Here is a 17553-nt window from a genome sequence, read left to right as displayed (position 1 = left end):
AGGGTAAAGAAAATAAATTATTTTTGAAATAAAAACCTAGTGATTCAAAAATTGCCTGATTTAGTCACAGTATTTTAAACGAACCTGGGCAATTCTTCCTCTCAATACCACTTCCAGTCAAATCACCCAGTTTTAAATGCAGTTTATCCAGTCTGGGTTTGGCTTTTTAGACAATCACAGAAAATCTTTCCTAAATAACTTTATAAAAAGATAGATATCTTTTGTGAAACTAATTTAAGGGCCAAAGAAGCAGGTGAAGAGTGACAGTGAGAACAAACCAATATCCACAGTAGTTAGGAAAAGTAGAAGTGAGGTACAGAAAAGTGAGCATAATGAGGAGTTATGTAATTTGAGGCAGTGAAAGGTTATAGTGATATTAAAACTTACTGTACAATGGCTTTAAGTGAATATTATTTTAGAAATATATCCATTTTCACATTATTAATCGTGTCAAAATTCAATTTCAGGTTTCAGTTAATATTTATTGCATTTTAAAAATTGTTACAAAAAACTTATTACAGTAGAATACTATCAGTAACAGAGTTAATCTTTCTGTCAAATCCCAGTGGTGCACTTGTCAATAGGAAAAGAAGAATGAGTCAGACTACAGGGGAACTTTTAGATACCAAGAGTCTAAAGGGGATTAACAATTCATAAGATATGATATTGAGAGAATGATAACTGTGTATGAGACAGTTCCTGCGGATATTAGTTTACAACTTATATATGAAGGTTTTTGTTGTATTTTCTTTGTGGATAGCACACTTTAAGAAGGAATTCTAGTCTCCACTTTTTTTTCCTACATTGAAGTGGCTATAGGTATCTTTCACTTAGTAAAAAATGTTATGTTCCAGGAAAACTTGCTCTTAAAAATAATCGCTGGGAAAAAGTCATTTATCTCACAAACTTCCATCATACAATTGAGAGATGTGTGCTCAGTTGGGAAAACTTTTAGTCCAATGATATAATAAAGATCATACTTTAGAATATAATTCTTTTAAAACCACATACTTAAGGAAAATTATAACTTCTGGATGCATCAGTGGTACTTAATGTAATACTGTGCTACCTCCAGACTCAGTCATTAGGTAAAAATATTGAGAATGAGCCTATTTTACTTAACAGAAACTGACAGTTCTTTACCCTATTTTACATGCTGCCACCACTGAGCCCTAGCAATTTAACTAAAGTATGTACCTGCCTTAAATCACCACAGTACTTACAATTTGACATACAAGGTAATTTTAATTTCTTGGCAGTTTCCCTCCTCTTTCCAAAGATCATCCCTTTGATACTGTCATAAGACCAGAAATGTACAATACTAACTTAGCAAAAATGATTTACTCCAATGCCTTCTGAATACATTTTGTTATCTGTTAACTGGTTAATTTCCAACAATAATCATAGCTGTTTGCTGACTGTGTCCACATAGGCCATTCTGTTCTCTAATAACCTGTTTATTTAATAGCTGATATTCTAAGTAGAGGATATTCAAAATAACAATTATATTTGTTGAGCCTAGAAACTATTTGCTACTGTGAATTAAAGTCAACTTTAATCAGAGAAGACTATTGCTGGCAGCAAAAGATACCAAATAAAAGGTACAGAAGGTGTATAAATCCTCAAAAATTTCAAGTTTGAGTATATTGCTCCTGAGAGTAAATCTGTGAATTCTTTATATTTGGAATTCTAATATGTGAATTTATGTTAGGAGACATACCTCTCTATGGATGGAATAACTCCATATTTTGTTATTTTTCTATGTGTAAATGCCAACTTACAATGGCTGACTAAAACCTAGGAGACAATTAGTCATCTGACTAATTTTCAATATAGCAGAAGGATATTAGAAATGTACCAAAATAAGCTTTGCAGAGGTTTGTAATTGCAGTTTAAACATTGATGTTAGTTGTCAATTATTAATACATACATTATTAATAACATGATATTAGAACTTTGACAGACATCAATTTGTGGGATTCTGATGTACCCCTCCCTTTGTTTTCAGAAAATGAAAGCAATAGCAGTACTAAATATAGTACTAAAAACTAAGTTACCATATACTAATGGATCAAAATGAATGCTGCATATAAAATTTCCCTAATTTAATTTATCAAGAAATAGTCTTTGGAGCATATTAATAATTTAAGGCTGTACTAATCAGACCAGTGTTGTATGAAACACTCAGAATATAACCGTCTCTTAGTGGACAGTAAAAAAATATACAGGTTACAAAAACATGTGAACTTAACACTCTACCTACATCTGCTTAGAAAACATTCTCAATTGCCTCAGGTAATAGGATGATTATTTTAAAGCCTGATTTCTATAGCATGTATATCTGTGAAATTATATTTAATTTGTTAATTTAGTATATAGTTTATCATAGAAAATTATGCCCACTACAAAGAAGTTAATTGCCACTGACAGTCCTCTTCTCCTTTAGGTTTATCTAGGAGAAAATATGCACAAGGATTAGAAAATCAAGTGCCTTAGCTCATGCTATGCTGAACTCTTCCCCCTTCTAAGAAAGCGTATACTTCTATTAAGAGCCAAATCAAGTATGACTTTCTCTACAAAGCTTTCTCAGACAAATCCAGCCTACAGTAATCTCCCTTTACTCGTAACTCTTTTAGTCCTTATACAACATGACTCTATGTTCCAATTGTTGACCATGATGTCTCATATATGTATTTTCCTTTTTCTAATGGGTAAGCAATTTACCCAACTGGTAAACTGCTATTTCTCTTCTATTCTCCACAATACCTGGTATAGTAGTAGGCATTCATTAGAAGCTAGAAAATAAAAACTTGTTAAAAGTCACTTAAAAAAAAAAAAAGAGTTCACTGATCAAGTGTTTTGATAGCATTTGCAAAATAAGCCATCGATTTTATTTTATAATGTGTTTATGACACCCTAGGTAAATGCTTTTAGAGTATGTGGCACCTTCATAGCCATACTCATTTCAATGGAATACTAGATTGGATTCAAATTACTGCCAGGTTCTCTAAGTATGTGAAGGTGAAGAGCAAGTATTCATATGATACACTATTATTCCAAATAATTCAGACTTAAATTCATCAAAAGCTTTTCCAAAACAAAACAAAAAAAAATTGTCTTTGGACTCTAGCAACTAGAAGCATGTCAGCTTGCTAACGCACAAAACAAACAATACTCTCCGAGGTCCAAGATTATTTTGCAGGGGTACTAGAATTATATTGTGCTTTAATTCAAACTATACCCCCAAAGAACCTCAAACAACATGAAAGCTCCCAAAGCAAAGCATTTTACCCCAAACTAACAAAGTTTGCAGTCTTGACAGATTCATCCAATACATTTAATCATAAATGGCATCTATATATCCTTTTAAAAAATCTTTAGCTCAAAAGCGTTTACAAAGAAAGGAAAATTTAGCTTTTCCATTATTACGCTTCTTTCTCGCCACGTCTTATCAGATAAAAGAAACCTGAAATGGCTTAAAAACCAATAGGGAGGGAAAAGAACCCATCTTTCATTGTCTGCTCACAGAATTATCTTCAACTGCAGGCTACCTCAGGAAGAACAGATATATCACAACCCATCCTCGCTTTTATTTGGGATATTTTAGGTTTCATCATCATATTTATAATAAAAAAGAAGTATGCCATTCTCGATGAAAAGTAGTTTGTAAAACCAGTTTCCCTTATTATCAATCAGCCATTCTGCCTACTTCTCAAGTTTGATGGCATTTTAGAAGTCTAGTGGAGTGTGTGTTTGTTTTATTGTTTTTATTATTTAATATAAGTACTATCTTCCTAACGTACATGTCAGGAGTCAGAAGCCAGGCACAAGGCTTTCGGGAGCTCTCAGCACACGAGTAGCAACAACACTGAAAAGTAAGGGGCCACTCCAGCTATCTGTTCAAGCCTTGAGGCATGGAGTGGCAGCAGCCCGGGGAATGGGCTCCTGAGAAGCCCGCGGTCAGGCTGAGCCTCCTGAGAGCGAGAGCCAAAGCAAGGGGAAAGGGGCGAGCTCAGCACTGGGAGAGTCTGTCCACGAATCAGGAACCAGACTGCGTGACTGTACGTAGAATTATCAGCATCTATGGCATCTAAGAAGCAGAGCCAGGCCTTAAGCACCCACCCCGCATTCCTGGACGCCAGGGTTGAGACCAAAAAGTGGTGGCTATGAGAAGGAAAACTACCTCGAAGGGAATAGAGAGCCGCGAGCAGATGTGGGAGAGGCGTCAGAAGCTTCTGCAGGCGAAAGCAGCGATTCGCTCGCCTCCCGGGGCCCCGGAGGCCGGAAAGGCGCCCTAGAACCGAGCGAGTGCGGTGCCACTACTCACCCCTACTCTCCTATGGTCCCGGTCGTCGCCCTGCTCGACGCAGCCCCTGCAGGGGGGAGCCCCTCCCCCGCCCGCCGCCGGGGGTGGGCTCGGCGGGCGAGAGAAGGCGACGGCGCAGGTGTCCAAGAGCCGGGGCCAGAGAGAAGCTGGGTGCAAGGGAGACAGCTTGGTGCCTTGCGCTCCGTGGCGCCGCCAACTTCACCACCATCGACGTGGAGGGACAAAGGGAGGCGATGGGGGGCAGGCGCTCGCCCAGCGGCCCGGACCCTCCTGGGGTACAAGGCCTGAGCCTCTGGAGTGACCGCCGTTCCCAGTCCCCTCAGCAACGCGACCCCCAGGCCTGATTCCCGTCCCTGGGCCCCCCTGGCCACAGAGCAGCGGCGGCTCCCTCTTGGGGCCGCGGTCGCATCTGCATCCTCCTGCTCCTCCTCCTCTGGCGCCGCTGCCTACACACACAGCCCCGGCGCGGTTACCGCCGCGGCGCCCGACCGCCGTTGCCTAGCAACTGTGCGCATGCGCCCCACCCCTGTCGGCGACTGCTGCCACCGCTGGCGCCGCTGTCGGAGCTCAGACCAGCAGGCCTGCGACCTAGAAAGTGCTCAAAACCCCACTTCCTAAGGCCTAGAAGGAGCGACGTGAAGGTAAGGGTGGGTGAGGAGAGGTCCAGGATGCTCTGCAATTCGAGAGGCCCGAGGACTTGGGATACGACAGTCTCTCAGCCCCTCGACAGGCACCTCTGCGGTTAATTAAGAGTGACAGTACCAACAACCTCCCTACTTGTCTCGCTGCCTTTTATTTGTCTTTTATTTGCCTTTTATTTTATTTGCCTACTTATTTGTCTTGGCTCCTCCAATTCATCCTTCACAAGGGCTGCCAGGGTAATTTTCTAAATAACTTCTCTGATATGTCACTGGTCTGCATAACTCAGGTGGTTAAGGGTCACCTCCCTTAATAGGGCCTAACAGTTATTTACTACTGCAACAGCATACTCTGGTTTCTTTGCCTTTAGATTTGTCTTTCTGCAATTTGTTCTCATACTTGTACCAGTGATCAAATGAAAAGCTAATCTCACTTCCTTCTGGCTTAGAGAATGGGCTTTGAAATTACAGCCAAATTTGAATTTCTGCTCCACCACCAAGTAGCTCTGTTTCCTTGAGCTAGGATTTTATTTATTTATTTATTTATTTTTTATTTTTATTTTTATTTATTTTTTTTTTTTTTTGAGACAGAGTCTCACCCTGTCGCCCAGGCTGGTGTGCAGTGGCGCCATCTCGGCTAACTGCAACCTCCTCCTCCCGGGTTCAAGTGATTCTCCTGCCTCAGCCTCCCGAGTAGCTGGGACTACGGGTGCAAGCCACCACACCTGGCTAATTTTTGTATTTTTAGTAGAGACAGGGTTTCACCATGTTGGCCAGGCTGGTCTCAAACTCTTGACCTCAAGTGATCAGCCCGCCTCCACCTCCCAAAGAGCTGGGATTACAGGCCCTCCACTAATGTTTCACTGGCACTTATCGTAGGACTTCTTAGAGTTTTTACACATGGCGTAGCTATTTTTACACTTTCTAAAATGTTTAAATATTTTACCAAATAAACATCCAGCAGGGCACATTTTGTAAATATGTTTACATATTGTATTAAGTTTAATACAGAAACTCTAAACCTAATCTCAAAAACATCAAGTAAATAAGTCCCTAGAATATCACACAAGTTTGTACATAGCCATTGCCTACATGTCAATTCTCAGTGTCAATATTTTAAAATCAAAAAGTGTAGTTTTGGAAGAATCACTGGATATTTACATGTTCATTAACTGGAGGGTTTATGCAGATTTCTTACCCAGGTGAACCTTTGGGAAAGATGTCTAATCACTTTATAGATCTAGATGTGTCTCAGAAAAGGTAAAAACTGATCTGTAGCTGGGTGCCTAAGGAGGCGTGGAAGGAGCTAGGGCTAGAAAAATAGAGGCAAGAGCTCAAATGGACTGTCACACTAAAATGAAACTTAGAGGACTTTGAATGTTAAGCTAGGAAATCTGTACTTTCTCCTTTATTATAGATAATGAATCTATTGAAAAATAACTCCAATTTTTGCTAAGTGCTTACTCTGAGCCACAGTAAGTTGTGTATGTTAAGGGCTTTACATGCACTTTTCCATTTAATCCTCATAACTACTCTATAGGTATTATAATTATCCCCATTTTACTGATAAGGAAACAGATTCAGACAGGTTAAGAATCTCAGCTCAGGCTGGGCGCGGTGGCTCACGCCTGTCATCTCAACACTTTGGGAGGCCGAGGTGGGCAGATCACCTGAGGTCAGGAGTTCAAGACTAGCCTGGCCAACATGGTGAAACCCCTCCTCTACTAAAAATAAAAAAATTAGCCAGGCGTGGTGGCACTTGCCTGTAATCCCAGCTACTTGGGAAGCGGAGACAGTAGAATCACTTGAACCTGGGAGGTGGAGGTTGCAGTAAGCCGAGATGGCACCATTGCACTCCATCCTGGGTGACACAATGAGACTCCGTCCCAAAAAGAAAGAGAGAGAGAGAGAGAGAAAAGAAACACTAGAGGAGAGCTCAAATGGACTGTCACACTAAAATGAAACTTTATACAGATCAGCCAAAAAGGACTGAAGAAAGAGAAGAACATTTGGAAAGGGGAAAAGAGTGAATCACTCTAGAACTAATTAAATAGAATATCAGATTGGAGATCATCAACAAGCTGTAACCAATGTGGAGGACCATAACATAGGGAATATATATTACAAGTATAAATGTAGCAATGAGCTTGGATAGAGTTCTCACACAGCTCATACCTTTCCTTCCATATGGAACAGACATGCCTTTCAGGTTCAAAGGAAAACAATTCCGTAGTGTTCAGCCTTTTCTAATGACCATCAGTAACTCACGGGGAAAGACTTTTTACAAAATTTGCTTATATCTTCTAAAGCCTGTATTTTGCCACATAAAACCTACATTCTCTGTTCACTTATTGAACTAATCACATTCTATCACACATTTTTTAACAGTGAATAGAGGAATACGTATATAAAATCCTGCTGATCATCTTTAATTCTTCTGTGTTCCTTTCTAGATACAGAACTGTGTCACTGCTGTACTTAAACTCCTTTAGTATCTTTCCTGGGGTTTCAAGATAAAATCTCATCTCCTTTGCCCACATCAGTGCATCTGCCTTACTACGATAGAAAGGTAAAAACTCCTACAACAAACAGAAGTCTCTATGTCAACATGGAAAAAAAAAAGAAAGCTGATTTATTATTGAGTAAGCACAACAGAGTACACGCATATAAGTAGCCTTCAAGAGACTGCAAATTCAAAATGAAATTCTACACAACTTATATATTACAACAGATACAAAGTCCACTTGAGAATTGAGGCAGCTATTTGTTTAGTTAATTGAATTCTTCCAACAGAATAATAAAACTTTTCTTACCTCCCCAAAGATACCTCTCATCTTCCTGAAAGACAAATGGTTACACCTTGAAGTGGGCTCCTACATTAACTTTGAAGACATGTCTTTACATTTCAAAGAGAAATGTGACCTTGACCTTGGACATATGTGTGCGTAGTCTCTCTGTGGTCTCTGGAGAGATTTATCTACATTCCAAAAGTTAGAGAAAGGATAAAGGTTCACTCTGCCTCCCAAGGCGATACATTAAGAACTAAGGGGGAGAAAATAATCTCTTTCTCCTTATTCACCTGCTTTTCATTTCTTTTTTTTTTTTTTTTTTTTTTTTTCCTTATTCACCTTCATTTACCTTTACAATTACAAATCAGTGAGTTCTTCAAAAACAGAACTCTGTGCTGGCACAGTAGATGCACTTAGTAAATCAAGAGTAGATCTTCCTTGAATAAATAAAGTCATAGAAGAAGGTGTCAATAGATGAGTGGGAATTTGCCAAAAGGGGATAAAAATATCCCATGCAAAGTAAAAGGTATATTCAAAAGCCCAGAAAATTTGAAAGTGCATGACGTATTCAGCAAAAGTAGAAAAGTGTGACTTATGCTTATTTTATCTGTGTTTATGGGCTGGGAAGTGTAAAGTTGTAATGGAGTTGAATATAGAGAAGTAGACTGAGCAAAGATTGTGAAATGCCTTGTATGCCATGCCAAAGTTTGGAAAAGGTCTATATCTGATTGCTAAATATGGTGTTAAAGAAAATTTTTTCATGATACTTGTTAAAGATGGTAAGAAAGACTTAATTCAAGGAGGATTATTGTTATGGAGTTTTACAGTAGAGGAGAGAGATGAGGCTTAACTCTGAGTCCAACAAGGGGGGAGTAACATTTATAAGTGGGAATTTATAAACAAGGAGCAGAGTGGAGGCATCAGTTAATGGAAAATTACTAAGAGGAAACATTAATTCTAGGGGTATTCTTGCTAAACCAACTTGATGGAAATCTTGCTAAAGGCAGACCAGGGTAATAAGATATCAGGGGTGGGAGATGAGATATCTAATCAGATATCCAGAATGATCAGATACCAAGGGTAGGGAATTTCCACTGAACTGACTCAGCAGGATTCTTGCTGAAACTGAACTAAGCAAGCCAAGGACAGAGCCCAAGGTCAGAGCTTAGTTGAGAAGAAGGTCTCACAAGAGCCTAACTCAAATTTGGTCAAGGAGAGAGTCTTTGTCAGAGGCAAGGTACTATTACTTGTTTAGGAGTCTAGCCGAAATATTAAACAGTGCTTCAGCCCCAAAGAGCTTATAATCTAATGATGCAGGAAGACAAGTTAATAAATAATTTACATAAATGAAATCAAATTGACAGATGTATTTGTGGGGGAGGGTATGAGATTGGAAATAGACTTTGAGTGAAGTTTCTGAGAAAGCTCCTTGGATGATTTCATCTTGACATATAACATAAAAGGTCCGCTAGACACAGTGGCTCACTCCTGTAATCCCAGCACTTTGGGAGGTCAAGGCAGGTGGATTGCTTGAGCTCGAGACCAGCCTGGGCAACGCAGAGAAACCCAGTCTCTACAAAAAAAAAATACAAAAATTAGCTGGGTGTGGTGACATGTGCCTGTAGTCCTAGCTACTCAGCAGGCTGAGGTGGGAGGACGACATAAGCCCAGGAGACAGAGGTTGCAGTGAACTGCAGTTGCTCCAGTGCACTCCATCCTGGGCAAGACAGCCAGACCCTGACTCAAAAAAATAAAAAAAAAAAAAAGAGTCTCCAGAATTGAAGTAATTCCCAGAATTTCAGACCCTTGAACCCTTTGTGTCTGTATGCTATAGATCTTCATCTTTTGTTCACTGTTTCTATTCAAGCTCCTCTGAAGAAAATCACTATGACCTTTTAATGCAAATTGATGTTGCCACAGATTTAGTTTCTCATCTCCGAACTACTTCGCAATCCTTTTTCATGGTCAGTCCTTCTCCAGTTCCCCTCAGCTATTTCTCCAAACTTTAACCATTCTCTACTATGACAGATGACCTCATCCTTCACTCAGCAAATCTGCCACCCAACTGGTGACTTTATTACCTATGTTCCTTAAAAAAATTGCAGGTAACAGGAATTTTTCTCACCTACAATCTGCATCTGCTCCCATGTTATACCTTTATTCCTCCAGTCTCACATAGACTAAATCTCCTATTTGAGCTCCTGATCTTTGTCTCGTCTAGCACCGTACAGGTCTTACCCACTTTTTCTTTCTATCTCACGTACTTTACAACTCTCCCTCTCAACTACATTATTCTCCTCAGCCTGTAAACATACTCAAGACTCTTCCGTTCTTAAAAGACATACTCTCCTGTGATCCTGGAGCCTCCTTCCGTTTCCTAGAAGTGTCTCCTGTTACCCTATCATGTTTCCTTCTCACCCAGAGAAGGGTTATCTTACATTCACTGCCTCTATTTCTTCACTTCCCATTCACTTTCCAACCACTGTAATAGGGATTTAACCTCTGCCTCTCCACTAAAAGCTATTTTGTTAAGAACACCAGTTACTGACAAATTTCCCTATGCAATGGACACTTTTCAGTGTTTGTTATTGGACCTCACTGCTACATATGATAGTATTTATCATTTGGGTCTGCTTGAAAGTTTCGACTCCACTTGATTCCAGACATATACTCTCTGTTCTTTTCCTTCCTCTTTATCTTTTTTATTTATGTAACTTTCATGGACTCTTCTCCTTCAACCTACCCATTAAATGTTAGTTTTCCCCCTCCCATAGTTCCACTTTTGGCCTATTTCTTTTGTTCTACTCTCCATGCTCTATTACCTGCACATGGATGACTTTAAAATATATATTACTAGCTCAGACCGCCGTCCTGAGATATAGATAAACTGGTCCAACTGTCCACTCAACATCCTGACTTGGACGCCACCCAAGCAGTTCAAATTCAACCTGTCCATGCTTGAATATATTTTCCCATGCTAATGGGTTATTTGTCTTTTTGGGGGTAGATTCCCAAAAAAATTTCCCCAAAGAGAGGCCTGGCACAGTGACTCATGCCTGTAATCTCAGCACTTTGGGAGGCTGAGGCAGGCGGATCAGGAGTTCAAGACCAGCCTGGCCAACATGGTGAAACCCTGTCTCTACTAAAAATACAAAAATTAGCCAGGCATAGTGGCTCACATCTGTGGTCCCAGCTATTTGGGAGGCTGAGGCATGAGAATCACTTGAACCCAGGAGGCAGAGGTTGCAGTGAGCCGGGATGGCACTACTGCACTCTGTCTCAAAAAAAAAAAAAAAAAAATCCCCAAAGGGAGACCCTGGTATTGTCACATAATGATTTCACCTTCTCACAGAAACAGATGAAATGACTGGATTATGATCATTTTATGTGAGTCAAGCCAAGACTTCTGTACCTTTTCCTGAAAAATAAGCTGCATGTATGCACCAAGGAAGAATAAGTTGAATCACTAGAATTGAAACTTCATGAAGACAGGGATTCTTGCCTACTTTGTTCACTGCTGTATCTCTAATGCTTAGAATGGTACCTGCCACATAGTAGGCTCTCAATAAATCTTTGTCAAATAAATGAATGGATGAATTTCTATATCCTCTTCTTAAAGGCCCTTTGGAAATTCCACTAGATTGTAGCAGCTAACTAGCTAGCTAGATAGCTGGCTAGACAGATATAGATCTATATCAATGTATATACATAGATTAAGGAGGTATATGTCTTTTTGTGTCTGAAATAGGACAAAAGGAAATTATAACTGCACTTCACCCAGATTTCTGCCTATTGAAAGGAAAGAAAAAGGAGGGAGGGAGGGATAAAAACACTTTATCTGCCTCTTGGAATAGCCATTTGGTAGTTCTTCAGCTCTTCCAGATGCTCAGATCTCTGCTTTAGGAAAATCTCCTTTGTAGTATGCCTTCAATTCCTGCATAAGGAATGTCATCTTCTGGAATCAAGACAATTCAGGCAACTGAAGATGCCCACTTCAAACAGAAGGTTGATTGGTACCTCGTTTGGCATTATATTCAATAGTGAATAAAGGACACGTGAAACCCTTTGCCTGAGCTCGCTCTCTCTTGGTATGCTGAAATTTCTGTCTCACTGATACCAAACAAAGCAAAGTATGATCTAATCCCAAGAGTGGATGCACTTCCAAGTTTGGCAGGCCCCCAACAGTCCTATTGTCCCTCTCTGGGTAGGTGTATTTTACCTTGTCTCCTAAACAAAAAACATAAAGGTCACCTCAGAGTCTCTTTTCTAACCTCCTACATCTAATTAAGTTAATAAGCTTTGCTGATTCTATCTCCCAAATAGCTCTCATATTCATTCATCATTCCTTTACACCTGCACCATCACCAATTTTGCCCTAATTTATTTATTTCCTTCTAATTTTTTTCAGGAGTATTTCAGCAACTTCCTAATCAGGCTCCTTACCTTCGTTCTTACCTCTCTTCCAAACCATCTTCTGCACTGCTTCTTGAATAAGTTATCTAAAAATGCAAACCTTATCACATTCTCTCCCTGCTTAAAAACGTTTCAGATCTATTCCCCATTCCTTATTGATTACACTTCAAACTCCATATTACTTTTCATAATCTGTCTCTTTTCCAGTCATATCCCCTACCATTCTCTACATTCTACTTCATGCTCAGGAATCTAATACTCCTTGCAGTTCTTTGCTGAGCATCCCCCTTCTTGGAGCTTCTCTTTCCACCACTTCCATCCTAATGTTACTGTAGAAGTTTTTAATGTTATGTGACCCATTGGCCACAGTTAACCAACCAATCTGGAACTACTATAGTCCTTCCTTGGGAATCTGGAATCTAGATTAAGATATTTCATCCTGGTCTGGTTGCTTTCTTACGCTGAGCAGTATAAACTTCATAGCTGTTGGCAGCAGCCATTTTTCTACCATATGGTCTGGGGAAAAAGAAAATGCTGGTCTGCTATAAAAGATGAAGCAGAAACATAGAGAGATGCAGCAATGAGAGAGGTAGAGAGTCCAGATAGCAGTTGAGTTCCTAGCTGCAGCTTATTCCTTGAAGCCCACCTGCCTTCTTGTTTTTGGGTTCCGTAAGACACTCCTCTATCCTTGTGCTAAATTCCTTTTGTTGCTCAAGCTAGTTTGAATTGAGTAACTGTACAAACATTCTGCTCTCCCATATTAAGCTGCTTAGCTCTTCTGTATCTTTGCTTATTCTTTTCCCTTTGCCTGCAAAACAGTAGTTATTTCCACAACCGTTTTGCCTGAATAATTTATATTTATAATGGCCCTTTACCTGTATCCGGAAGGTACCTATATTTCTACTCTGCCCTTACTTCCTTCATTCTTTCCTCCCCAAAGGGAAATATTTATATTATAGGTCAGATGGCATGACACTGATTAGATCAGATTTAATAAAGGGTAGGGTCGATATTTGCAAATAGGTCTCATACCCATTCGTGGTCCTTCCATTCCTATTCCTCCTCTTTCCCTGTGGGTGGATACTGTAAGAGGGCCAGGGCCTATCTTGAGGCAGTTTCAGCAATATTCTCTTTCTGTATCTAAGAAGACTGGCATCAATTCAGATTTATGTGTTATGTGGCTGGGTCAGAGAACACTAACATTTGGATTTGAGCTTGGGGACAGGAATGCCATTAGGGAACCTCATTAAGGGTTCAAGTGAGCCACTTTTTAATCACATTTTCCCATAGCTCTATACAGAAAATATTTTGTGCAGCATCCTATGTTTAGTAATCAGAGTTGCAGCTGGTATTTGGAGGGAAAGAGATTCTCTCCTGAAATTGGAGATCCTTGGGGAATGTAGACTGAAGAGGAGAGCTCCACTTAAACTAGATTAGAAGGCAGAGTTCCATATGGAGAAAGCAAAATTCTCCTTATGGCTTCTATGGATAAAAAATGATTTTGGTTTGCATATTTTGGGGCATTGGTTGGAGGGATGGCATCTTGCTTTCCCCAATCCCACTCTCTCACCCGGAGCTGAGGAGTGGTATATTTCTCCAGAGAGATCACATCTTTTTGTGGCAGGAATGTAAATGGTAGGAGAAATGTTTATATTACCATTTAGACAACCAAAGTCCGGAGAATTCAAAATCTGAAGGAAAGCAATGTGATTATGGATGTTTGATAAGTGCCAATAGTAGCAGCACAGAACTAGTAAAGATTTGGAGCCTGGGCACTATATTGAGACCTCGTCTCTACCAAATATTTTAAAAAACTAGCCAGACATGGTGATCACCTGTGGTCCCAGCTATTTGGGAGGCTGCGGTGGGAGGATGGTTTGCACCTAGGAGGTGGAGGCTGCCGTGAGCTGTAATTGTGCCACTGCACTATAGCTTGGGTGACAGAGAAAGACCGTGACCAAAAAAAAAAAAAAAAAAAAAAAAAAAAAAAAAGCAAAAAACAGACCAATGAAAAAAACATGGATTTGGAATTTCATGAAGTTTTTAGAAAATAAATATGGCAGCTCAACCGCCCTCTCCACAGGCAATTTCTCTCAGTTGAATTTTATTGTATTTTATTTTCAGCTTTTATTTTAGATACAGGGAGTACATGTGTAGGGTTGTTATATGGATATATTGTACCAAAGTAATGAGCATAATACTCAATAGGTAGTTCTTCAACCCAAGCCCCACTCATTTTCTCCCCTCTCTAGCAGGTCACAGTGTATATTATTCTCATGATTACATTCATGTCTACTCAATGTTTAGCGGCAACTTACAAGTGAGAATATGTGGTTTTCTGTTTCTGCATTAATTCGCTTAGGTTATGGCCTCCAGCTCCATCCATGTTGCCGCAAAGGACATGGTGTCAATTTTTTATGGCTGTGTGGTATTCCATGGTGTATATATACCACATTTAATTGATCTCATCTACCAGTGATGAGCACCTGGGTTGATTCCATGTCTTTGGTATTGTGAATAGTGTGGCGATTAACATACAAGTGCATGTGGTTTGGGTTTTGTTTTTGTTTTTGTTTTTGTTTTTTTGTATAATGATCTATATTCTTTTAGGTATATACCCAGGAATGTGATTGCTGGGTCAAATGGTAGCTCCACTTTAAGTTCTTTGAGACATCTTCAAGCTGCTTTCCACAGGGGCTGAACTGTTAATAATTTACATTCCAACCAACAGTGTATAAGTGTTCCCTTTTCTCTACAGCCTCAACAGCATCTGTTGTTTTTTGACTTTTTAATAGTAGCCATTCCGACTGGTGTGAGATGGTATCTCATGGTGGTTTTGACTTGCATCTCTGATGACCAGTGATGGTAAACATTTTTTTTTTTTATTATACTTTAAGTTCTGGGGTACATGTGCAGAACATGCAGGTTTGTTACATACGTATAGACATGCCATGGTGGTTTGCTGCACCCATCAACCCATCATCTACATTAGGTATTTCTCCTAATGCTATCCCTCCCCTAGCCCCCACCCCCCAACCCCCGACAGGCCCCGGTGTGTTCTGTTTCCAACGCTGTGTCCATGTGTTCTCATTGTTTAACCCCCACTTATGTATAAGAACAGGTGGTGGTTGGTTTCCTGTTCTTGTGTTAGTTTGCTGAGAATGATTGTTTACAAATTCATCTGTGTGCCTTCAAAGGACATGAACTCATCGTTTTTTATGGCTGCATAGTATTCCATGGTGTATATGTGCCACATTTTCTTTATCCATTCTATCTATCATTGATGGGCATTTGGGTTGGTTCCAAGTCTTTGCTGTTGTGAACAGTGCCACAATAAACATATGTGTGCAAGTGTCTTTATAGTAGAATGATTTATAATCCTTTCGGTATATACCCAGTAATGGGATTACTGGGTCAAGTGGTATTTCTAGTTGTAGATCCTTGAGGAATCGCCATACAGTCTTCCACAATAGTCGAATTAATTTACACTCCCACCAACAGTGTAAAAGTGTTCCTATTTCTGCACATCCTCACCAGAATCTCTTGTTTCCTGACTTTTTAATCATTGCCACTCTAACTGGCATGAGATGGTATCTCATTGTGGTTTTGATTTGCATTTCTCTGATGACCAGTGATGAGCTTTTATTCATATATTTGTTGACTGCATATACGTCTTCTTTTGAGAAAAACTGAAAGCATTCCCTTTGAAAACCAGCACAACACAAGGATGCCCTCGCTCATCACTCCTATTTAACACAGTATTGGAAGTTCTGGCCAGGACAATCAGGCAATAGAAAGAAATAAAGGGTATTCAATTAGGAAAAAAGGAAGTCAAATTGTCTCTTTGCTGATGTCATGATTGTATATTTAGAAAACCCCATCATCTCAGCCCAAAATCTCCTTAAGGTGATAAGCAGCTTCAGCAAAATCTCAGGACTACCATTGACTTTCTTCACAGAATTGGAAAAAAACTACTTTAAATTTCATATGGAACCAAAAAAAGAGCCCTCATAGCCAAGACAATCCTAAGCAAAAAGAACAAAGCTGGAGGCATCATGCTACCTGACTTCAAACTATACTACAAGGCTACAGTAACCAAAACAGGATGGTACTGGTACCAAAACAGATATATAGATCAATAGAACAGAACAGAGGCCTCAGAAATAGCACCACACATCTACAACCATCTGATCTTTGACAAACCTGATAAAAAGAAGCAATGAAGAAAGTCATTGGTAGCTTGATGGGGATGGCATTGAATCTATAAATTACCTTGGGCATTTTGTCCATTTTGTTTCTTCCTGTCCATGAGCATAGAATGTTTTTCCATTTCTTTGTGTCCTTTCTTATTTCCTTGAGCAGTGGCTTGTAATTCTCCTTGAAGACGTCCCTCACATCCCTTTTAAGTTGTATTACTAGGTATTTTACTGTCTTTGTAGCAATTGTGAATGGGAGTTCACTCATGATTTGGCTTTCTGTTTGTCTGTTATTGGTGTATAGGAAGGCTTGTGATTTTTGCACAATGATTTTGTATCCTGAGACTTTGCTTTCAGTTTTCACCCTTTCAGTATGATATTGGCTGTGGGTTTGTCATAAAGAATTCTTATTATTTTGAGATGCGTTCCATCAATACCTACTTTATTGAGAGTTTTTAGCATGAAGGGGTGTTGAATTTTGTCAAAGGCCTTTTCTGCATCTTTTGAGATAATCATGTGGTTTTTGTCATTGGTTCTGTTTATATGATGGGTTACGTTTATTGATTTGCGTATGTTGAACCAGTCTTGCATCCCAGGGATGAAGCCAACTTGATCGTGGTGGATAAGCTTTTTGATGAGCTCCTTGATCGTGGTGGATAAGCTTTTTGATGGATTTGGTTTGCCAATATTTTATTGAGGATTTTCGCATTGATGTTCATCACGGATATTGGCCTGAAAGTTTCTTTTGCTGTTGTGTCTCTGCCAGGTTTTGGTATCAGGATGATGCTGGCCTCACAAAATGAATTAGGGAGGATTCCCTCTTTTTCTATTGTTTGGAATAGTTTCAGAAGGAATGGTACAAGCTTCTCTTTGTACCTCTGGTAGAATTTAGCTGTGAATCCCTCTTGTCCTGGACTTTTTTGCTTGGTAGGCTATTAATTACTGCCTCAATTTCAGATCTTGTTTTTGGTATATTCAGGGATTTGACTTCTTGTTGGTTTAGAGTTGGGAGAGTGTATGTGTCCAGAAATTTATCCATTTCTTCTAGATTTTCTAGTTTATTTGCATAGAGGTGTTTATAATATTCTCTGATGGTAGTTTGTATTTCTATGGAATTGGTGGTGATATCCCCTTTAACATTTTATATTGCAGCTATTTGATTCTTCTCTCTTTTCTTCTTTATTATTCTG

The 17553-nt window shown here is 39.6% G+C and overlaps 2 protein-coding genes across 9 annotated transcripts in view; one reads left to right on the top strand and one right to left on the bottom strand.

Moving 5' to 3' along the window:
• The window catches only part of ZC3H12B (zinc finger CCCH-type containing 12B), a 442284-nt gene extending 437513 nt beyond the window's left edge, over positions 1–4771 (bottom strand). For all 7 annotated transcript variants that reach the window (XM_074028862.1, XM_015443848.4, XM_045383203.3 and 4 more), the window contains exon 1: positions 4328–4771. The gene's annotated coding sequence lies outside the window, so the exon portion shown is untranslated. The remainder of the gene's footprint in view (positions 1–4327) is intronic.
• Positions 4772–4855: 84 nt separating this feature from the next.
• ZC4H2 (zinc finger C4H2-type containing) overlaps positions 4856–17553 on the top strand; it is a 119984-nt gene continuing 107286 nt past the window's right edge. The window contains exons 1-2 of one of the 2 annotated variants that reach the window (XM_005593781.5): positions 4856–4968; positions 7419–7534. The gene's annotated coding sequence lies outside the window, so the exon portion shown is untranslated. The remainder of the gene's footprint in view (positions 4969–7418; positions 7535–17553) is intronic. The other variant, XM_005593779.4, reaches the window with a different exon arrangement.

Source organism: Macaca fascicularis, chromosome X (assembly GCF_037993035.2).
Source record: "Macaca fascicularis isolate 582-1 chromosome X, T2T-MFA8v1.1".
NCBI lineage: Eukaryota > Metazoa > Chordata > Mammalia > Primates > Cercopithecidae > Macaca > Macaca fascicularis.
Note: the sequence above shows the minus strand (reverse complement) of the source record. Positions and strands in the feature narration are given on the sequence as shown.